We start from the raw sequence: 24080 nt of genomic DNA, 5'->3' as shown, positions 1-24080 counted from the left end.
ATTTTGGTGTGGCAAAATAGAAATCCACTTTCCTCTTCTAGTTTCTGGGGGCAGTCCTGAAAACAAGGGGGAAACTGAGGCAACATGGTTAATCAGAAAGCTAAGCACCTTACTGATCCTCCTCAACAAGCCTTGTCAATGGCATGACTCAATTTGGTAACATAAAATACTACCCTGGATCACCCAGATTCACCTCATTATTTTGGGGTACACATAGAACCAAGGCACATCCCTACCAGATTTAGTTCCATTTTTGTTTTAGTTCCAGATTCTTTCCTTACTAAAGGCATAGCCTTAGATTTGACAGGAAGGCCAGCTACAACAAAAGGTTAACATTTCTGGGTAAGGAATATTGAAACATTTCCTGCCATTCTATTCGTGCAGCCAATTTATTTTATCCTGCAGCAGCTCAAGTATGCACAGCAGGGAGGTCAGATAATAATTCAAAAGCACAGATTTTTACATTGTCTTTTGTCACAGATGTATTAGCAGTTGGTCTCTTAAATTCTATTTACATGGTTTTTCTCTTTGCTACCGGAGTGCTCTTCCCATAGTATGCAGTGTCCCAGCAAACATTTTATCCTTTCATTTGTTCTTTGAAGAGTGATCTCAGAAACTACCATAATCACTCAGTTTTCCTAATCAGCATTTGCAGTTTTGGTGAAGCAAAAACGAAGCAGATATAATTCCACGACTGGAGGACTAATGTGCAAATGCAAACTGCAACAGCGCAACCAAAATTATGCATGGTTAAGTCTCATTGATTTCAATGGGAGAGTTAAGCACATACTTAAGAACATCATCCTATTCATACTGAACTCTGTGGGACTTAACTTCCTCTGAGTTAACACAAACAGTTTTGGGATGTAAATCTTTCCAACTGGAGAGACAGTGAGACCTAAAAATGCTTAAGTTTCACTAGACTGAAAATAGATTTAGCGAATTTGTCGTTGAAAGGATGAAATGCAAACGGTCATTTCACCATTACAGAAATGTAAAAAGGGAAATTAGCCCCAAGGTGTCATTACATGAGCTTACATGAACACAAAACTGATTTCAAATACTGTTAATAGCATGCATTCACAATCACAGACAGTGTTTCATCTTTGTTTAATGTGTCTCCAACATTCCCCCAGACCCAGAGCTGGCCTGCCCATGACGAGGGCTGAGACAGCTGCCTCAGGCAGTGGAAACGGAAGAGGTGGCGCCCCCCCCCAAGTGCCCTGCCTGCTCCAGTGCCACCACAGAAGTAACCCAAGTAAAGGAGGCTTTGGTAGCAGCAGAGTGTTCTGCTGTCCAGCTTTGCTGCCAATCTCCTTTTCAGAAGCTCCACCCACCCAGCAGGCTGGTGAGGCTTGGTGAGGGCTTCTTGAGGAGATGCCCTTGTGGAGTTTGCCACCCCGCTGTGCTTGGCCACCCGCTTTTACCTCAGACACCAAAATGTCTTGAGCTGCCTCTGCCCAGACCAGAAGCCTTGGGGAAATGCACTCTCCAAAATGCAGGAAAGATGGTACCCTAAACATCCAATCCCATCTTGAACTAAACTAAAAGTTTAGAAATATTATAATACTTTCCTGTTCCCAGTTACGAGATCAGTCATTGCTTTGCCTTTTGCATCTCGTAACTCCTTCTGCAGTAAAGAACTTGGTATGGGACAGTTAATATTGTCTCTGGTTAAATTTAATGCATTCAATCCATCCATATAATGTTGAAAGGAATGTATATTCTGTACCAAAAAGGTCAAATATCCAGCTCTAAATCAAAGCAAAATTGGCACCTGTCTGTCTTGGGAGACAATGGAGGAGTGTACCTTTGGGGCTGAGGTCAAGCTGAGGACAGACATGTTTTGTTGCAGCTAGGGCAGATGAAGTAATCTGGTTGTGCTGCTGCAGATGCACACACCATGGCACCACTTCTCTCTGTGCTTTCCCCAGCATTCATTTCTCCTCTGGTCACTGCTGTGGGTACATGACTTGACTGCCTGAGTATATCAAATGAGCCCAGGAACACTCACCTAGACTACTACCCCTTCTTCTATGGAAGCATGCCCTGGCATTTCATGAATCTTTTTGTATGCAAGCAGGACATGAAACAAAATTGAAGGGGGATTCATGAGTCTCTTTATAAAACCAAATGGCTTGACTGCAGCTGCTACATGTGTTTATTGATTGCCCAGATATGCTCTTATGTTTCCCAAACATCAGTCGTGGTTATTGAAATCTACTCAGTTTTATCCGTCTTAGTTATCACTTTTGGTCTCCTAGGAAAATGCTGGATCAGTGTGGAATCTGGAGTTTGAGAATGGGGTGTGAAATGGAAAAATGAGAGAAAGTCTCCTTTAATACTTTGTCAGTTTCTCAACAGATACAATGGGTTTTAGAGAAAACTTGTGAGCTGCCAGCAGCATGGACATCCTCTCCTGTCTTGGATTCTGTAATCCCAATACTCTCGCACAGACGTTTTGGGTTTTAGTCTTTGATAAATCCAAACAACCCATCTGCTGATATCCATTTATGCCAAAGGATGGGTGCAGTCAGGCAGACAGGCAATCTTCGTTTTATATTTTAACATGCCAGTTGGGGGAAAAATACAGTAGAGGGCAGTGTGTTGTCAGGTTTCAGTGTAAAATTCACAGAATTATGTTGCATGGATGGGAACCGGGCCATTCTAGTGCCTGAAGAACTAAATAACGGAAAATTAAAAGTACTTCCGACAAATGTGAAGGTTTCTGAGGTTTTCTTATATAAAAAAAAATACAATCTTTTTTATGCGGTAATGATTTGACTGCTTTAATTTTTATAGTAATAGGAAACTGCTAGCATCAGTATCTTTTCCGATTATGTATGGTTCTCAACAGCAGCCTCATTAAGGGGGGAATCATGAACTACAGATGGCAATAATGCAGGCTGGCTACCCATCATAATGTAACGTTTTATCACTGACTGAATGTGGGGTTTTGGAATTGGAAGGATCCCGGAGCCCTTCATAAAGCAGCTGCCCTCAGCACCTTGCAACGCTCTGCCTGCGGCAAGACAGGAAGGTGGCAGCTGGGGAAGAAATGGATAGCCACGAGATGGGAGAGAAGAGCAGGGTGGAAGTGGGGCAAGGGTGCTGAGACAAATCCTTACTCACCCTTGAATTATTATATCTGTCCTTGCCTTAACTTGTTGGGGAAGGGCCATAGCTCAGTCGTTGAGCACCTGCTGTATGTAGAAGGCCTCGGGTTCAATCCCTAGCATTTCCAGGTAGGGCAGAGAGAGACCTTGGTCTGAATGTGTGGAGAGCAGCTGCCAGTCAGTGCAGACAATGAGAAGGGCCAGTGTTCTGACCTAGTAGAAGCCAGCTTCCTGTATTTATTTCTTGCGTCTGTCTATACATTTAAGGATGTATAAGGCGGTCAAAGGCAGTCAAAGCAACAAAGAGTCTTGGGCCATCTTAAGGACTCACAGGTTTTATTGTGGCATTCTGGAAGTCTTTGGGTAGGGTGGATGTGTGAGAAAGGGTGTGTGCATTTATACATGTGTCTGTATAAATGCATGTGTATGTATAGGACAGAGAAAGAAGTGGTTGCACCCACTTTTTTGTCTGGTCACATCCACCATGGCACAAAATCCCCAGAAGGATGGCTGCAAGGGGTAAATTTCCGTTGGTGCTGACCTTTCAAGCCCTCAACGACCTCAGTCCAGTATACCCAAAGGAACGTCTCCACCCCCATCGTTCTGCCCAGACACTGAGGTCCTGCTCTGAGGGCCTTCTGGCAGTTCCCTCACTGCGAGAAGTGAGTTTACAGGGAACCAGGCATAGGGCCTTTTCGATAGTGGTGCCCGCCCTGTGGAACACCCTTCCAGCAGATGTCAAGGAAATAAACAACTATCTGACTTTTAGAAGACATCTGAAGGCAGCCCTGTTTAGGGAAGTTTTTAAATGTTTGATGTTTTATTGTGTTTTTAATATTCTGTTGGGAGCCGCCCAGAGTGGCTGAGGAAACCCAGCCAGATGGGTGGGGTATAAATAATAATAAGTAAAAATAATAATAATAATAATAATAATAATAATAATAATAATAATGATTGCCCTTGAGGTGAAAAGGTTCCCCTTCCCTGAAGTAGACAGCTTCCCCCTTACTTCCCCCCTCACATCATCAGCAACAGGGAGACTGGACCAACTGTCCCTGTTGCTGATGATGTAAACATGGCCACCATTATGTTTTAAGACAAAGGTATGAATGATTTTGCCACCCTTCTGAAGCTTATTGCCAGCAATCATGCCATTTTCTTCCAGCACACAGATAACTGAGTTGGAACGAGGAGAGTCTGCACAGTGGTGAAGGTACGTATTGATTCCATTTCCCCCAGGTTCATCTCTGAGCTTAATTGCAGTGATGACAAACCTTTATGGGAGTTCCTGGAAAGAAACGTGTCTCCTGTGATTATCATTAGCCTACAGTGCAACATGTCTTTGTTCTTTGCTAATCCTTGGGTTGTAGAAGTAGAAAATGCATGTGCACCCTATCTGCAGGCAGAATCTACAAACATTCTTGTATTCATAGGTTTAAGGACAATGGAAGAAAGTGGGGGATGTCAAAAGAAGCTCTTACTGCTTCCAGGCTCACAGGCTTCCCTTTCTTCTTCTTTTACCCCCCCCCCCCCCATGCTAGAAATAGACCTACTTTCAGCAGTTTAGCCCTCACAGAATTGCAATTCCTGGCTACTATTAACAGACTGCAGTGCCCATAATTCTTTGAGGGAAAGAATGCAGTTAGAATATGCTTTAGAGGTATAGTGTCTACACAGCCCTAGTCTAGCTAGACTCAAGTCTGGTTATCATAGCATGTTTTTTTCACCACATGGCAAACTTGATGGTCACATCCACACCGTACATTTAAAGTACATGACTTCCCCAAAGAATCCTGAGAAGTGTAGTTTACCTGTCACAGAGCTACAATTCCCAGCCTCCTTAAACTACAGTTAGCAGGATTCTTTGGAGGAAGAAGATGTATACTTGATGGAAGATAATAGCAAAGATTGGTTAGTTGTTTCTTTGGACCCCAACGTAGAAAAGCACTTAAGCAGACTTACAGCCCAACCCTACGCACATTTACTCAGAAATAAGTCCTACTGAATTCAGCGGGGCTGTCAAGTTAAGGCTTCAAACCTAGGCACATTGAAGTGTTTATATTCCCATTTTAGGCGATTATAGCTGCACACATTCAGCTGTGACTGGCTTCCTCATGCATACCTTTTGCAACAGGAAAACAAGTACAACAGAAACAATTTTGTTGATTCATACCAGGAGTGAAGAGACTGCTTCTGTTCCATTCACACCTCAGCGTTCCTTTATAATTTTACTAATGTAGCTAGCTACTCCTGGGTTTTGCTCCGATGTTTTCCCCGCTTCTCATCTGACTGGAGAGTTAATTTAGACCACCTCATAATCCTTTGCTTGGAATGTTCCCATCTTGCTTTATACCTTGTAAGGAAGCAATTGCGGGGTGGGGTGGGGTGGGGAGGGGAACACACTCTCTAGGCAGAAAAGGGCTGGAGGTGGGGAGAAGGAAGATGGTTATCCTGCTGCCTTCTACACTGCAAGGTATGTTGTTTTCATTTAGGAGCGAGTATAATTGGTGCTCAGCGTTCCTTCATTAGCTACATTTCAACTGGAGCATAATTGCTATTGAGGAAGTGTGAGCGCTGCAGGGGCAGGGGCAATCCCAGTGGTTAATTACATTGTTTGAAACAGGAGTAAAGTTTTTGTGCAGAAGGAGCCTGTAAAAGAGAGAGACAACCCAACAGGAAGTTTCTGCCTTTCTCTGGCTCTCAGCTTCACGCCAGAGCTTTGGCTCAATAATGGGAACTCTGATGCTTTAAAAATATCACCTGCTTTCCCCACAAATGCTGCCTTGCCCTAGATTTTTGGCTGTCCTGAAATCAGTTCTTGGTGTCTAATTCTGAACATGCTTCCTAGGAAATAGATCCCACTGAAATAAATGAGACAGAGCAGCCACGTAACATGGTGAGGACTGAGCTATCATCAGTGTTCACATTCCTCCAGTTCATTATTTTCACAAAATCTTTGTGAGCTGGGCCACTCTTAATCCCATTGGGTAGATAAGGAACAACTGGGAGATAGAGATTTGGGATTTTAAGTGTGTATGGCACAGTGCTCTGTAAGGAGCTGCCTTGTTATAGAGCTCTGAGGTGGGACGGCAGAATATAAAGCGTTGAACTGTATTGCACAATTTCAACTATATTGTATTGCTTTTTTAAAAAAATATTATTGTAACTTGCCCTGAAATAGATTTTGATGAATGGTGGTATATAAATATGATAAATAAATAAAATCTAGCAGCTGACTATAGTGCAAGGCTATAGTGGGTGGAACATACTTCTGCCATTGGGAAAATAATTGGGGCTAGATGACTATTTTGTTCCTTCTTATTCTGGCAAACTGGAACCCTGTTACTTGGTTTGATGAACTGACTATATTTAAAACATACTGATTCTAAACTAGTTCTGTTCATATTGTGTCTCAGCTAGTGCTGGGCTGAAAAAATTTCCTGCTTCTGCACCCCACCCCACTCTCCAACAAATTTATGAGAAAAGGAACTACTGTAAATTCAAAAATTTTAAAAAGAGAGAAAGTTTGTAAGAAATTATCATGTGCTGGGGCTTTGTTGCACTTAATATCCAAGTGGACTTTGAGAGTATCTTTTATTTCACTCTGTAAAGCATCTCTCTGGTGCTCTGCATTCTGCAGCCTACCTGGGAGCCCACATTTCCTGAAAACTTCATGACACCCTCACCTGGGCTTTCCAGCATTATCTTTTATTATTATTATTTATTATTTATTAAATTTGTATACCACCCTTCATCCATAGATCCCAGAGTGGTTCACAGCATAAAAAATACAAGATAAAAACACGAAACACACAATGAAAACAAAACCAAAACAAACCAATAATCCCACTCCCCACATCTGCTCCCACAAACACATCCCAAAAGGCACAGGCTGTTAATCAGTAGGCATGAGAATGCATGAGAATGCAGGAAGGCTGTTTTGCGCATCTGGCACCTGTTTGTTGTTCTTGTTTGTTAAAGTGAATGGTGCTTTTGAAAGAACTTTTAAAGAAGTTGGTGTGACATGATTATTTATTCAGTTTTAAAGGTAAAATAAAGAACTTCACTTAAAAAGAATATCAGTGCTCCCTAGGGACGCCGAAGAACACCACCAGAAACAGAAGAGGAAATTGCCAGACGTTTTGCCCCATGTCTGGAATGGAAATCAATCCAGTGAAAGTGATTGGTATTCAATGTTGTTGTTCTCAAACAATATGTGATTGATGACTCCCCCCCCCCCCGCCCTACATTTGCATTGTGTTTCTTTTGCATTGAAATGAGCGGTGTGGAATAACACAATCATTATGTAATTGGTTACGTAAAATTTCACCACAGCAGACAGCAAGGCAAATAGCATAGTTATTATAAGAAGTCGAACTGCAGCAGAACTGGAATGGCGCTGCATGCGACAAACATGGGTCAGAATGGAAAGCAATGCCTTCTTTCATACTGAAGTATCTAGCCAAGGTCAGTTGCTCAGTAGCCAACCTCCCCAGCTTCAACTAAAGCTCAGGGGGAGTTGTCGTATTTCTTAGATCCAGAAGTGCAGGCAACCTTGGAAGGCCACAGAGCACTGGAGAAATAGTCAATGGTCAGAAAAGGCCATTTCACAATGATATGATAAGCCCAGCCCTACACCCACCCGAATTCTAAAGTGCTCTGAGAAAGAGGGAGAGAAATGGAAGCCTCTTTCAAAGGGGAAGAAAACTTACAAGAAACTGGAAGACATGTTAAAGCACAGTTCTCATTTCAACAAGTTCAGTGCACTCCACCAGCTGTGAATTGGTAAGCACTTGAAAAGCCGTCGTTTTGGAAACTTGGGCAAGCATAGTAATGAAGATTATCCAACCCTTGGTGAGCCACCTTACATGTCTGCAGACACAGACACCAGAAATCGCACGTGCACACACATGTGATCCGGCCCACAGAGGGATCTCCACTGGAGTGAACCAGCCAAGGCGAGGTAAACCTTGCTGACCCCTGAATTAAATCTTCAGTTCTGGGTTTTATTTCTAGCCAAAACTGGGTGCTCTGCAAAGATCCTGGCTTTTGTGCGAGATGTTTAGTTTGAGTGGTTCTCAGAAAATGGTATGTAGAGGGAAAAGAGGGGAGAAGACAATTTCAAGTAAGTGATGAATTTGTCCTGGTAATGGTGACAGAGCTAGTTGGATGGCATTATTTAGCTGAATGGTTTGGGTCTCTGTTCCATGCCTGTATGCTCCGACAAAGTTCAAAACGACCTTTAAAAAAATCTATTCTAAAGATTATCTTGACTTCAGAAAAGGTCTGACTTTAGCAGTTTAAATTTAATTTTGCTCTTGAGAGAGATGGTTGCAAGGGGGAGCAGGGGGAGCGCTGAAGATGCTCACAGTAAACTAATGGCAGAGAAAATGTCATTTAAAAAAAGCAAGTACAAAAAAGCATGTGTCAGTTACAGAAAAGTAATTAATGATTTCCTTCCTCTCTAGCTCTCCCTGGTTTGATATTCAAACTCATGACTTTTGTGATGACTGACAGCCCTGCTGCTTATGTTAATTTAAAATTATTAATCTAATGAAAAGGAATCTGTAGGCAAAGGTGTGAAGATTCAACAGCGAACAAGTGCAGACTTAAGCCACGTGAATGGTGTCTGTTACTTTTGAATATACTACAATTTTGGTTAATCCTATCTGCACAGAGAAGAGGGCAAAGGCTTGGGCCAGATTGACACCATACATTTAAAGCACTGTGATACTATTTTAAGCAGTTATAGCTCCCCCCAAAGAATTATGGGAGGTGCCATTTGTTAACAGAGTAGTTAGGAGACCCCTATTCCTCTCACAGAGCTACAATTCTCAGAGTGGTTTAACAATCAATTCCTCATCACAGGGAACTCTGTAAGGGGATTAGGGATTTCCTAACAACTTTAGCACCCTTAGCAAATTGCAGCTCCCAAATTCTTTAGGGGAAGCCATGGCTGTTTAAAGTGGTATAACAGTGCTTGTGAATGGTATGGTGTGGACACGGCCTTGTTTTCTGCTCCCTCAGCAGGCAGGAGGACTACATGAGATGGACTCAAATTAAAGGAGGACAGATTTGGGCTGATCATTAGGGGAAGGTTATTGAGGGTAAGAACAATGACTATATAACCAATAACTTGGGTGGAAGGCTCTTCCTTGCTGGAAGTCTTCAAGAAGAGGCTTCAGACAGAAGGGATACCCTAGCATTTGATTTCCTGTGCTATATAGGAGGTTGACTAGATTTTTAATTTATTATTTTTTTTGGAGGGGGGACATTGATTTCTAGGACCAGTTACAAGAATCTAATGATGATAATAATTTACTGATAATAATAATTTAATGATAATAATTTTTCCTGACCTAAAAAGTTATCGACTATATCTATCACAATCATTATGCAGGAAAGATTCAGTGCTTGCATTCCCTCCCAATGCCCCATAGCACTTCACCACATTTCCCCTTTAGATTTCATTTCACTCAAATGAAGCACATAAAAGGGTTGAAGGTGAATCCATTCATTTTCTGATTTTCCTTTTGAAAAGCTGGCATAGCAACTTCAGAAATAAGGATGGATCAAACCTGTGAAGCACCACCTTAACCAGTCCAATATTGTTTTCCCTGATGTCATATGTTGGGGTCGGAGAACCTCATGCCAAGGGCCAAATGTGGCCTTCCATGCCTTTCTACCTGGCCCTTGTGACTCTCTCTAGGCCACACACCCTCCCAAGCCACACCCTTCTTCCCAGGCCACACCCCTCATAGGCTTTGTTTCATACCTTCCTTAAGTGTTTTTGCTGGGCTGGAATGTGTCCTTGAATTCTAATTCAAGGATGGAGGCTAGAGAGGGGTGTGCGAGTATCTGCAGAAACTAGCCTACTGTAGAAAAGTAAAATTTATATTTGTTGTTCTGTCCACTTTTGTGTCTGACCCCGCCCATCACTGGCATGAGACCCCTGAGGTTTTTTTCCGGAAGGAAATGCAGCCCTCAGACCGAAAACAATTTCCCATCCCTGTCATATGCCTCATCTATACTAATCAAACTACAAAGCCCATTTTCAGTTTTACCTCAGCCACGCAAACCCACTAAGTGTCCTTAGGAAATGACCGCTCAAATGGGGGGCGCTTTTTGCGTGGTCGCGCGCAGCCCCCCTCAACCCTACACGATCCCCGGCAAGTCAGACTGGCTTCGCCTCCCCAAGCTGGATACTTGGGGGTTCCTGCCTTACCTCAGACAGTTAACCAATCCCAGCTGGGGAGGTGTTGCCAGGGGAGTTGACCAGGTAGGGTTAGGACTGCACTGCACACACAATAGAGGGCGGAACTTACCTGGGAGTCCTCAGTTGGCTCCAGAGCTTCCCCCACCCTGCCCTCCCTCAGTTTATGCCTGCCTTTTACAGGTTAACCTCTTCTTTACAGACATGCGGGCAGTACTACAGTCACTGATGGTTGCTGTTGAAGGACGGGAAAGGAATTTCCCTGCATTGGCAGCTTTTGCCTTCCCCGTCGCAAAACGTCACGACTTTGGCGGTTTCAGGCCCTGTGTGGAATCCTTTAGTCTATCTTCCCTAAATGCGGGGGGGGGGGGAATGAAGCAGTGATCTAGGTCCCCCCCTGCGGTGGCGATCCCAGGGTTCCCTGTTAAAGGGGTTGTGTTGAGGGGACTCACTGGCCATACGCCGTCAGGTTGTCAGTGCTCTCCCCTTTGTGGTGAAGGGGGGGGGCTCTCTGCTTAAACATACGTTTTCCAGAGCCAGCCCAATCCCCACACAGTTTGGATAACCCTGATGTTCCCCACATCCCTGGCTGGGGACTGGGAGGGATAAACGCCCAGTGCCTAAGCCAAAGTCTCCCTACATCTGAAAGTTTAATAAAGTTGTGACCAATTTTAATCCCATAACACGTTGTCCCCCTCCCAGGGGTCACCTGGGGTTTGGGGGGTCTCCACCTGGCCACGCAAACAGCTCTTCTCAGTCTCAACACCCACTCCTGCAATATGGATAATGTTGCGGAACATTTCTCAGAATTACTGAGGTAATATATGTGAGGCACTTTGTAACACTTGAAGTGCACCCTATAAATCCTAAATGTTGTTATTATTATTATTTAATTATTTGCATTCCTAACCTTTGCCAAATCAATGCCACCTTCTGAAAATACGGCTGGTAATTGCGGCACGTTTTCAACAGAAACCCTCATCTCCATTTGTAATGAGCAGAGTAGCCACGCTGAAGCAATTCAAGACAGCACAGTAGAAGAACATAACCAGCTAGAAGCAGTTCAGAGGAAAAGACCTTTTTACTGCCAAGATAGGGAAAGCACATACCCTGTAGCTTCAAAAAGCAAGGAGCTATTACCTTGTTGTCCTTTGGAAAGGCACAGCAAAAATAGAACATAATCGGCAATGCTTTCAGGTGGGCTGGAAAGTAATTCAGGAGAGCTTTTTGTTCATGTGCCCTCCGCTCTCCCACAGTATAATATAAACTGTAAGGCATGCACAGGAAACCTCAGGTTCAAGGGCTGAGTGCGGCCCTCCAGGTTTCCCTATCTGGCTCTTTGGCCATTCTTCAGGCCACAGCCGCAGCCTCATTTCACATAATTGGCACAGGGGGCTGCCAGTTTACTATGAGTAAGAGTGAGGTGATTGTCTTAGAAAGCAGATGTTAGGAGGCAATGGTAGCAAGCCTTTCTCCTGAGCCCCCAGGGCGGAGCTGGGGTTCCCTTGGTCCTCCAGGCCAGGCATCCTCAAACTCAGCCCTCCAGATGTTTGGAGACTACATTTCCCATCATCCCTGACCACTGGTCCTGCTAGCTAGGGATCGTGGGAGTTGTAGGCCAAAAACAGCTGGAGGGATGAGTTTGAGGAAGCCCGCTCCAGGCCTTCACATCTGGCCTGCAAGGTCATCTCAGGCAGCTTACAAGCACCTGCCCTACAATTGACATCATGTATCAGGTGTGGGGAACAACAACTTCCACAATCGCTGGCCATTGGCCATGCTTGCTGGAGCTTCTGGGAGTTGTAGTTCTGCAACATCTGGAGGGCCTGTGATGGCCTGGGAATCTGATTCAGAGGCCGAACCAGAGGAATCCCAGCCTGCACAGGAGTCCCCACCTCCAGGGCCAGCTGAGCCGGGGCAGGGCCTTGAATCTGAAGCGCCTGCACCTGTGCCGGATCCTCAGGAGCAGACACCAGATGAATCCACTCTGGCTCCGGAGGTGATTGAGGACCCATTGCCTACAGGTGCGCCTCTCCCAGCCCTGTCAGGGGAAGGTGAGTCTCCCCCTGGGTCCAGTAACCCTCCAGCCTCTCCTGAGCTGCAGAGGCTCAGGGCAGAGAGGCGGAGGGAACTGGGTTCTCTCAGGAGGAGTGCTCGCCTTAAGGCCAGGAGAGGTGGGTCACCTGGGGGCTGGGACCACCCCTGGCCTCAGAGAAGATAAAGGCCAGTCAGCCCGGTCCCAGGTTGCGGGAGCAACGTCGTTGGAAACCTGTTTCTGCCAGCACCCAGACCTGTTCTTCCAGAGTTCCCGACCTTGCCCGCTTTGGACCCCCCTTCGCCCTTGGTGGACAGTCTCCAGACCCTCGACCCAGGACCGGTCTCTGACCACGCCTCACAGTAACCTCCCCCCGGGACCAGCACAGGGCCAAAGATTCTCTCCACTTCATGTATGCACGTGAAACTCTTTTGCAACACTTCTGAAGCTGGTTGTTTGGGAAGCACTGCACAAGGAGCTTTGACAGGTGTCAGTCACCTGTTGTGGTTAGTTGGGACACCAGATGATTGACAGGTGTGTTGGCCCATAGGGATGGGGGGTGGGGAATAAAGGGTTTGGCCCATTGGGTCAAAAAGGTTCCCTATGCCTGCCCTAGGCTATTCCCCTCTGTTGGAAATCACTGCTATGTGTATTTTGGAATATTGTAGCATGTAGAGGCTTTTGGTAAATCTCCCCCCCCACCACCCTTGAGAGGCATCTGGAGGGAGGTGAGGTTTGCAAGGAAAAGGAAGAGGTTCATGATTCATTTCAACTGACATGCATGTGATTATTTGACGAACTAAGCTACTTGTGAGGGAGCTGAAGTTTCTGTATCTTTCCCAGAAAGTCAGAGTTTTCCCTGAGCTCCCTGGATGGTAGACTAGGTAAAAGAACCTATGTGTAAGAACAGCTGCTAAAGTTGATTCATAGAATATTGCCTACTTACTTACGTGCATTTCTTACCTCCCTGGAACAGAAGGCTTATTGGTAGCAGATGAATACACCGCCATTTGGATGAGTTTCTGCATTTAGATGTCTCTGTCTGGATCAACACAGCAGGAAAGGTGACTGACACTTTGGCTAGCCTGAACGTGGCAACAGCCTGCCCTTTTCTCTCAGCCCCAAATGTGTTTCGGAGATAATGTCCACTGGGAAAGCCAATCCTGAACATGGTTGGCTAACCAGAAACAATTATGAGGGGCTGACAGTGACATACCTGGAACTGGATAGCAAAAAGCAAACTAGGGTTTGGAAAGTAGTAAAAACGCTCATTGTTAAAGTGGGGAGGGTGTGTTTGGAGAACGGGCTGTGTTGTGTTGCATTGCCCTGCAGAATCGCAGCCTGTGGAGCTCAGGCCAGGCAGTACAGTGGTACCTCGGGTTAAGTACTTAATTCATTCCAGAGGTCCGTTCTTAACCTCAAACTGTTCTTAACCTGAAGCACCACTTTAGCTAATGGGGCCTCCTGCTGCCGCCGCGCCGCCGCAGCCCGATTTCTGTTCTTATCCTGAAGCAAAGTTCTTAACCTGAAGCACTATTTCTGGGTTAGCGGAGTGTGTAACCTGAAGCATATGTAACCTGAAGCGTATGTAACCCGAGGTACCACTGTATTAGAAGCAGGTTTTGCTCTCTGTTACAGTGTCTCTGATTGCAGTGGGAGCATAGCTCAATGACAAGAGTACTCATAGGTTCAGTCCAGTTAAAATGGCAGCAGACGAATCAAAAAGGCCTCTCAGGTGATGTGAAAGACCTCTGTCTGAGACCCCAGAGGGTTGTGGCCAGTCAGAGTAGACAGTACTAAACTAGATGGACAAACAGACCCAATGCTCTTTCTTCCCCTCTATGGGAAAAGGAATGAATGGCAACCACAATTTTTATATGGGGGGGGGGAGTAAATGAGTGTGCTCGCAGACTTTTTAGGATGCTTGTGGACACCGTAGAGCAGGAGCTGGGAACCACTTTTGTCTGGTAATGGCCAGATAAAAAATTAGCCATCCTTCTGCAGGTCCATCTACCTGTCAATTGCCTGATACCATATAACATCAGGTGGATCTGAGCCTGCTAGAAAGCAGCAGGGCTTGCATTCATTGCTGTATTGGAACAATATCCAATCAAAGACCCGTTGCAAAGGAATAATTAGCATCACACCCTAAGGTGTGCACTGCCATTTGCTCCTTGGCAACTGCAGGTGTCCCACAGCTGGTGTCAAGTCAGTGACATCAGGGGTGATGCAACCAGAAAGCTGGGTGATGCAGGCTGGATTGGCTGGCCTGGCAGACCTGATTTGGCCTGTGGGCTGGAAGTTCCCCACCCCTGGCTAAAGATATAGGGGCTGAACTTGTTCTTTGTCTTTGCTGAGCCCATCAGAATCCAGCTTGCTCCTATTCTACACCAGCCCATCTCTTCATCTGCATTGCATTGCCCTAGGCTCAGAAGCGGACGCGGGTGGTGCTGTGGGTTAAACCACAGAGCCTAGGGCTTGCTGATCAGAAGGTCGGTGGTTCGAATCCCCACGACTGGGTGAGCTCCACACACTGAAAGAATATGTGAGTGTAGATCACAGGGCCACTTGGACCCAAACCCCAATCATCAATGACCTCTGGAGACCATGGCCTTTGGCATGTTTGAAGCACATCACAGGAAGATCTCTGTGGGTACCAATGTTTGTCTGTAGAGCGCCTCCACCCAAGAGGGCAATTCTGATTGGGCTAGAGCAGAATTTGCCCTTTCTGCAAATGCAGTACTTAATTTTCCTCCATAGGAGTGAATGGCAACCATTACCTTACATGGTAGAAAGGAAATCCTATGTACTTGTGATGACACCACTGGAGTGAAACCTAAATTAGTTCCCTGTCTCCGTTGATCCCAGCTGTTGAAAAGCAAGCCTATTCCTTTCTGCATAGCCTTTTCTCTTTTCTTCATAGCACCATTTCTTTCAGCCAATTCTGACAATATCAATTTGGCCTGTTGCAGGGAGCAATGCGATGTCCCAGCCAACACTGCTCCTGCATCTCCATGTCAAGGCAGTGCATCCAAATCACAGCATAGCTTACCGGTTCTCTAATGTGATAAAAGCATATTGCGGCTCTTGGCACAATCATAGCTTCCCAGTAAATGTTCTCCTGCTCTGAGCTAGCTTTCTCCTCTAGTCACTAAGCAGTAGGTGTTCCAGCAATAGCCCATGACTTATCAGGCAACTTGTGGAAGCGGGAAGAGATATTTTAATGTTAGTTTATCTGCCCTGGATCTCTGGGCTGGATAAAATTTGGGGCGTCTGCATTTCTCCTTCACAAATACATCTTGCAAGCTCAGCTTTTGCCGCTGTGCAGCTGGGAGCAGGGGCCTTTTTCTAAAAACCGCCCAAGGCGGAAAGTCAAAGACAGCTTTTAAGGCAGGATAAAGTATTTCATGACTGTATAATCCCACAGTAGCCTGGAGGTTTAGAGTTGTTTTGTACTGCTTTTGATGTAGAGCTTATAAAGAGATGCTGCCTTCTCAATGAATGCTCCAGTAGCTTATGAGCTGTTTCTACAGAAAACTCTTATGCTTTAACGCCTCGATGCAAGCAAACATGTACTGGTCTGCAGTGCTGCTGCTTCTTCCTCCAGTGAAGAGTGTGCATTGACAATGGGCACTGGCTTGGCTGGTTCAGGGCACAGAATGTCATGTGTGAATGACGTGAAGGTGAACTCATGTAGAATCACAGACACAGACGGCTTAAGGGTGTCCAGAAAATTATTGCCCGGTGACTTGTAAATCTTCAGACACATAAGCGATGTAAGGGTGTTTATACACCATAGATACAAACTGGTTTAAAGAGTTATTTCTTCTGCTTGGAACTGTAGTTCTGTGAAGGGGTGCAGAGATCTTTAACATGTAATTTTTACAAATTACAATTTGCAGTTTTGAGTTGAACTGGTATAAAACCAATGTCTGTGATAAAGATATAACCACACTTACAGAGAGGTGGTCTGTTACACACACACAGGTGAGAAGCATCTTTCCATTTTTCACATGCTCTAACAAATTTTTAAAAGATGCTACAAGTCTTTGGTGATCTCGACTTCTAGTGAATCGAGCCTGGGTAAATGCTGCCCTTTCTCAGCAATGTTTGTGTTGCCGAAGTGCAAAAATGCTGCAACTCAGTAGAGAGCCATTTTAACAAATGGCTTTTCCAGTTTTTCTGCCTTGTATAATATTGGTTCAAGCCCCATTTACTTAGTTGTAAAGGGCACACTCATTTGTGAAGAGGCAGAACTAGACTGGTTGACTTTTCCCCAAACCTCAAGGCTTTTTTTAATTCCCCACGAACCCCTTCCCCAATTCCACTGCCTTTTCCCCTTTTCCTGTTCCGCTACAGTCATCTGGGGATGCCTTAGTAAACACAGGGCACACTCTCTCACATAATCAGTTACTGCTTCTGCTGATGCTGATTGGAGTTTGTGTCTAATCCATCAAATGTGATTCATTTATTAGATGAAACAACATTTGCATTATTCATTCAGCCTGCAATGAATTTGCAGGATTTGACGCAGAATCTGTTATTGCCCCTATTTCTAAAACCATTAGCACAAAGGTTAATCTAGTTGTGCCTTGTCTTTGGCATATGTTAAGGGGGCATCAATGAAATAACCAGCCATTGAGAATCTGGCACTCCAGACTCCAATTCATTAGGTTTCAGTGGTATTTAAAGGCATATGCCTATTTTCCTTCTCATATTATTCTGTTCGTATTTGCCATATTTTTGTATTTTTAAATGATCTGTTAATGGCTCATTCAAAACTTGCTGGTTTTCCATTTACATGTGCATATAAACACAAATGTTACATGCGAATCCACAGATTTGTAACTTTGGAAATCTTTAATATGGATACAGCGTTACAGTGGTTCTTGTACCATGTCAGTGCTAGTTTAGTAAAGCCAATACATGCTTGCTTAACTGGGGGAAGTAGTAAGAACCAACAAATATTGAGCTACATACAGACAAAATTTTTACACAAAATGGCAGACAATGGGCAAAATGGCTCTAAGGTTTGAAGTGCCAGTTGCAAAGCTGCAGAAGAGAAAAGTGGTTAGTTGCTGCAGAGTTGTTACACAGGTGACCCAAATTCACATTGTCTGGATTAAGAGCTTTTGTACCTTGAATGGTTGCTAATGCAAAGATAAGTTACTATGGAGAGAGTTACTATGCAGTAACCAGACTGTATTCGGTTACTCTTTACAGGGCATCAGCATGCCATCACGAACAAAGATCTCCTCTCATGTTTTTCTTGTTCAGCATCCTTCTTACTCTAACTCAGATTTTTTTTAAAAAAAATTGAATTAAATAGCTGTGCAATTTCCCTAGGTATAAATGGCCTATCAAACTGTTGTTCTGGCATGTATAGATTGCTCCGCACATTTCCTTTTCCTGTATTCTCTCTTTCCTCTTTAGGGGCTGACTCTATCACTTTAACCCTTCCATTTCTAAATAGTTTTGTCTTTCCCCCTTTTCCCCCCACCTCCAAATTGTAGTGGAGTGGGGTGAAGGATCATGATCAGGATTGCAGCAAGGGAGGGAGGGAGTATTTTACAATCCCTCACTCATACAATGGTCCCAGTGAATATCTCCCTCTGATTTTGGGGGTAGGGGAGGAGTATTTGCCCATTTGGCTACAGAGTGTTCAAAGTTTATTAGCAGAACAGCAATGACAGTAAACTGCATCCCTTGTAGATGAGTGAAATTAGCTTTGCTTATACTTTTCTTGCCACTTCATGGCACCTTTGATTTTTTGCTTCTTCTCCATGTCCATGCTGATTGGTGAGTGCCAGTATATTGTCAATACGGAATAAGTCCTGCCCATTTTTATTGTGTTAGTTGAGCAAAGCTTTCTTTCTGCTGGAGCAAACCCACCATAATTGCCAAGGGTAAAACAGGAGCTCCTTTGAATCACATCAAATGCAATTAGTGCACCATCCAACCTAACCACAAAAAGGAAACTTAGACCCAAGTGCAGCTTTTGGGGGCCCCTGTGAGAGCCACCAGTGTCACTGGCAAAACTAATTTTGCCATCTGTGACACATCCTACATATGTGTAAACATACAGTGCTACCTCACTCCTGCTGGAGCAGAAGATTCCTCTGAACATATGTGTGATTTGCTTTCAGCCTGAACAACACACACACATACACACACACTCCACTTTGCATCAATTAGAAAATGTCATATTTGTTCAAAGAGTGCAGCATTGGCACTCAGTGGGTTAACAAGGCTAGGGAGGCAGCTGGTGCTTTCATACTGCAGCACTGAATCAAGCAACACAATTTCCAGGAAGATGAATATCCATTACCAAGTAGTGCAGCAGAGCCCAAAGCCTGTTCAAAAGGTTTTTATTATTTTGTATTATTTTTGATGATGTGGTTTTATTACTTTCAATGAACTGGAGTCTCAAAGGTGCCGGCGAATAAGGGATGCTGTAAAGCTGCACCTTGTAGGCTTGTTTCAAGATGCATCTGCCAGCGCTGAAAGAGATGAAAGGGGAAACTGCTTAGCAATGACCCCAGAGCCCAAATCCAGCTCAAGTGTTCCATGGGGCCTTGGCTGAAACAAAAGGAAGATCTGAACAGCTTGCACTGGGACAGGATGGCGAGGATGAAAATTACACAATTCATACTCTCCACTGGGAATAGAAATCCATTTCCCAGATAGAGCATGTGACATGTATTATGCACTTTTTAAAATGCCTTGCAAATGTGCACAGACCTACAGACCCATGCGGTCTGAAAGAGGGGGTTGTGGGAACATATTTCTATCCATGGGTACCCAGAGACTTTTATCATCAGCCACAAGAGAAACAAAAGTAGTCAGAAGTCGGTGAAAGGGCTGTTGCTTTTACACATTTTTTTAATCCTGCAGGCTATGGCTCTCAGAGCTGTTCATGCTAAAATTAAGCAATAAAACCAATGCAAAAATCTGAATAGGGACAAGGGACTGGTGGCGCTGCAGATGAAGCTGGACTACAGCTCCCGCCAGTAATCAGGGACGATGGGAGTTATAGTCCAGCAATACAGTGGTAACTCTGGTTATGAACGCTTCTGGTTACGCACGCTTCAGGTTATGAGCTCCACTAACCCAGAAGTAGTTGCTCCCGGTTGAGAACTTTGCCCCGGGATGCGAGCGGTAGTCTCGCGCCAGAGGCACGCTTTCGCTAATGGCACCTCAGGATAAGAACGGTTTCAATTTAAGAACGGACCTCTGGAACGAATAACTTGGTTTCCTTGCACACATGGCACGCACACATTTTTTCACACACTCACACCCTTGCTTGCTGAAGTAATGCAATCTTAGGAGCAGAGGACAATGTACTATTTTTCTTTAATGTGGAGATAAGCCCTTCATCATCAAAGTGGTTGAGGAAAATAAAAGGAATTATGAGTGGTTGCCTGGAAACTGTGCAAGCATTTCCCCATTCTGTAATAACCTGGAAGAAATAAACAGGAAATGGATTAGCTAGCAGCTACCTGTGCGATTCTTCAAATCCTCATCTTGCCCCCTGCCAACTCCCAATTATTAAGCTTCCTGGAAGCACCAAGGCAGGTGCAAAGCTCCCGTGACAACGACTGCTGCTATTCTTGTTTGAAGAGACTGAAGATAACCTGGGATAGGGGTTTCTTTGTGAGCCAGCTGGCAATTCTTCTTGGAAGAGTTGAATCTGGGGCCTGCCAGTTGCTAACCACTGTTTAAATAATAGCATGCATTCTGATATGGTTAGAGTTCATAATTCATAGCAAACAAGCCATGATCTGAGATAGTAAAGAAAGATGTGTGGTTTACATGCCCTGAGATTACTTGCCTGGGTAAGCAAGAATTGTTGATTCAGGATAATATGACTGAATCAATAATCTTCATTAACTCTGATCACGCCAACCTGCAGATCTAAGGCTGAAGGGTTGCTTTTGTTACAGCAAGGTTAGAGTTCCCCTAAACATACCTGTTAAGTTCCCATTTTATCTACTATTGTTTTCTGGGTTTTGGAATAGATGAAAACAGGAGAAACAGCAAAGAATAATCTCAAGACACATGCTTTAGAGCTGTCAGTCCAAGTTACCTTTGTGAGATCGAAACTGATAAGGTTCCCTCTCAGACAGGAAGCTTGAGATGAAATTCCCAAAGTCAGGCAGCAAATTAGTTGCAGAGCTCAAAGCACACTCCATGTCTTCTGAACCTCTGTGATGTATCTCAGCCACCAAAATAGCCATTTTCTTCCATTTCAAAACAGGGCTCACAATGCTAAACCTGCTGGGGCAAGTTGACTCAAATTCATATCTCTGGAATTAAATTAAGACTCAGTATCGTTCCAAGCCCTGGAGCTTGATGTGAACGCACCAACCACAAGATGCAACTTGTATCAGAGGGTGCTTCCAGACAGTCATTCTTTAGGGATGGGATTCAGCCACATGCCAGGAAATTCTGGTTGCACAATTAAAGCTGAGGTGGAGATCTTGTGAAACCAACTCACTTCCCCAAACTTGCTTCACCTTCTCTGGTAGTAAGCACAATCTTCACTACCCAAATATGTGACTGTAACATCTTGAATTTTTCTGGTATGCATCTTAGAACTCCCAGCACAGTGTAGTGCTTAAGAGTGGTGGACTCGTAATCTGGGGAACTGGGTTCGCGTCTCCGCTCCCCCACATGCAGCTGCTGGGTGACCTTGGGCCAGTCACACTTCTCTGAAGTCTCTCAGCCCCACTCACCTCACAGAGTGTTTGTTGTGGGGGAGGAAGGGAAAAGAGATTGTTAGCCGCTTTGAGACTCCTTAAGGGGAGTGAAAGGCGGGATATCAACTCCAAATTCCTCCTCCTCCTCCTCCTCCTCCTCCTCCTCCTCCTCCTCCTCCTCTTCTTCTTCTTCTTCCTCTGAATATCCCTTAACTGTAGACTAGCATGGGGCTGCCCCTCCAGGTTCCATGGGCTACTTTTGCTGAGCCGGATCCAGATTTTAGGTTTTAAAGTACTTCTGTTGCTGCTGTAATAACATTAGCTCTGGGACTTCTGCTGAGTTCTTTCAAGTTGGAATTCAAATCATGCGTGTGTTTTCTAAGACAATCTCTAGTGTGAACCTTGGAGATGCATACACATTCTGGCTGTGCATATTGCCTCCTTCCTGCCTGGTGAACAAATTACTCATTGCAACTTGATAAATGAAGGAATTGTGTAAACCCTCTTTATAGTTTACAGTTTTTCCGACTGCTTCGGTGCCATATGCTATAAATTCATGAAGCCAGTGTAGCGTGTAACAGGGTTTTTTTGTTTGTTTGTAAATGTTATTTATATAGTAATCCCTGCATCTGTATGCGCCTGGGTATGATATATGTATGCCCATGTATATATGGCTGCGTTTCAAAGGCATTCTCAGCAGATTCTTTCAGAGCCGTGCATCAAAGCCTAACAGGGTTGGATGGGAAGCATTTTTACTCAACATCAGAGCCACTTAAGACCGTAAGAGAACTAAAGAATTTTAATCACCAGTGACCAGGATGGTAAAGAATGAAGTACTACAACTTCTGGATCCCCATTCATAACAAATAGTCAAATATATCTGTAAGAAAGAGAGAGAGAGAGAGAGAGAGAGAGAGAGAGAGAGAGTTTACATGCCAGGATTGAATAATCTAAATTGGGAAAAGCTATAGTTAATTTCAGCAAGATGAGATGAACTTAGATGCATCAAAAGTATACTGGAAAGGCAGTTTTTAAAATGAGGCTGCGAAAAGGAGCTGGAACAGTCTACCTCTGGATTCATTGGAAGCTGGTGTGCTCAAGAGAACAGAACTGGATTTGGACTTCGCAATTCTGGTTTCTTACCATTGGCTCTCATGGTAATGTCGCACAGATTTGGTTTCCCATCTGCAAAATGGGAGGGGGGATCAAAATTATGTTCTGGTATATGTAATATATCAAAATAGTGATTAGGGAGGCAATCCATTCAGGTTATACTGTTGGTTTTTGTACAAACTGTGGGATGCCCAAAGCATCTCAACCCAAATTTGCTTACAGCATTGGTATCTCACCTTGCTTCTTCTCCAGGCAGGGAGTTCCACAGGACAGGGGCTGCCACGCTTAAGGCTCTGCCCCTGGTGATGGCCAACGAAACTTCAGGGGTGTGGGTAACCACTGGAAGTGCTCCATCAGAGAATCTCAGTGATCAGGGTGGAGTATGAGGAATCAGATAGCCCTCTTGGGCTCAGGTTGTTTAGGGCTTTGTGAATTACCTTGATCCTGGCCCAGCAGCGGAGCATATGTCCTTGCTGCCCAGGGTGGGGCGTGCTCCTGAGGGGGGTGGGCCGCAGAGGACGCCCCCCCAGGCACAAGATAGGTGCATGGAGTGGCGTGTGTGCCCTACAGCTGGGGGCGGAGCGAGCCACCGATGGCAGACATTCAGCGCACTGCCCACCCGCAACTGCCAAATGTCACCCCCCCCAGTGAAGATACCCGGGGCGGTCCACCCCCACCTCCCCCTTCCTCCGACCCTGACCTGGCCTAGGAACAACCTAGCAGCCAGTGCAGCTCTCTCAGCCATGGGAGTGCTCTGCTCCTTTGAGCAGTCTGACTGCTGCGTTCTGAACCAGTTGAAGCTTCAGGACCAGATACTAGGGCAGCCCCACATAAAGTGCATGACAGTAATCAGACCAATACATGGTCCAATGTGGTCAGGCTGCCATGGTCTATGAATGACTGTAGCTGGTGTGCTGGCCAGAGCTGGTGAAAAGCCTTCCTGGTCACAGGGGTGATCCTGTTGCTGCCTCCCCCTCTCCTTCCAACAGCAGTGACTCAGCCTTCTGCTACTAGGGCCACCAGAAGGCATTTTGGAGAAGTCTCTACTTTCCCCCAGAAGCCCAAAGCCAGCCTTGTTAGTACTGCTGTAAGTTCAACACGCACACACAATTTTTTTTATTGCTTTATTGAACTTTAAAAAGAAAAAAATAACATAAATTCAAAGTTATCCATAACAAATAAACATTAAAAAATTGTCAATATCCGTTACACTTTATCAGTCTTCTTTTAGTTCCGTTGACTTCCTGCCAATTCCATCTAGCTTTGAATGTTTATTTAACTAGCACACTGTTTGTATCTATTTTAAATAATTGCCTAGCTAAGATATTGTGCTTTCTTAGTCCTGTTCAATGTATAACAGAAGTTATTCAAAAGCTGCCACAGATTTTATGTTGTTGCCATATTTTATATAATTTTAAAATAAACCCCATTTATTAAAAAATGCTTGATCTGCGTGGTCTCTTATTCTTCCTGATATTTTGGCCAGTTCTGCATACTCCATTAGTTTTTGTTGCCACTCCAATTTTGTTGGTACCTTTTCTCCTTTCCAATTTGACACTATTAAAATTCTTGCGGCCATTTTCGCCTATAAACCAACACACAAAAAATGATGATTGGGAAAACTGGAGAAAGACGATGCAAAAGCCACAGTCTGCTTTGCGAAGCCTCTTATGGCACCCTACTGCTCAATTCAACAAACCATTTTACATTTATTTACTGTCTCCCTAGTTCATAAATGCCAGCTTTCCTTTATCAACTGTGCTTCATTGCTGATCTCTCTAGCAATAGATAACTGTGGTGAAGCCAGGCACATATTATGGAGACAAGAATGGTCCAGATGTTGTTGGTCATGAGATCGGATCACGTAAAGCAGGAAGCATGTGTAAGATAATTACAAATTGACT

At 44.5% G+C, this 24080-nt stretch overlaps 1 long non-coding RNA gene across 1 annotated transcript; it reads right to left on the bottom strand.

The window, feature by feature from the left end:
• Positions 1-18715: 18715 nt before the first annotated feature.
• Positions 18716-20750, bottom strand: LOC309526101. Its single transcript, XR_014216666.1, has 3 exons — positions 20451-20750; positions 19709-19823; positions 18716-18864 (listed from the first exon to the last, which is right to left on the bottom strand). It is a non-coding gene; the product is annotated as an uncharacterized lncRNA (long non-coding RNA).
• Positions 20751-24080: the final 3330 nt, after the last annotated feature.

This window comes from Podarcis vaucheri (assembly GCF_965113315.1).
Source record: "Podarcis vaucheri genome assembly, chromosome: 2".
Taxonomy (NCBI): Eukaryota; Metazoa; Chordata; class Lepidosauria; order Squamata; family Lacertidae; genus Podarcis; species Podarcis vaucheri.
Note: the sequence above shows the minus strand (reverse complement) of the source record. Positions and strands in the feature narration are given on the sequence as shown.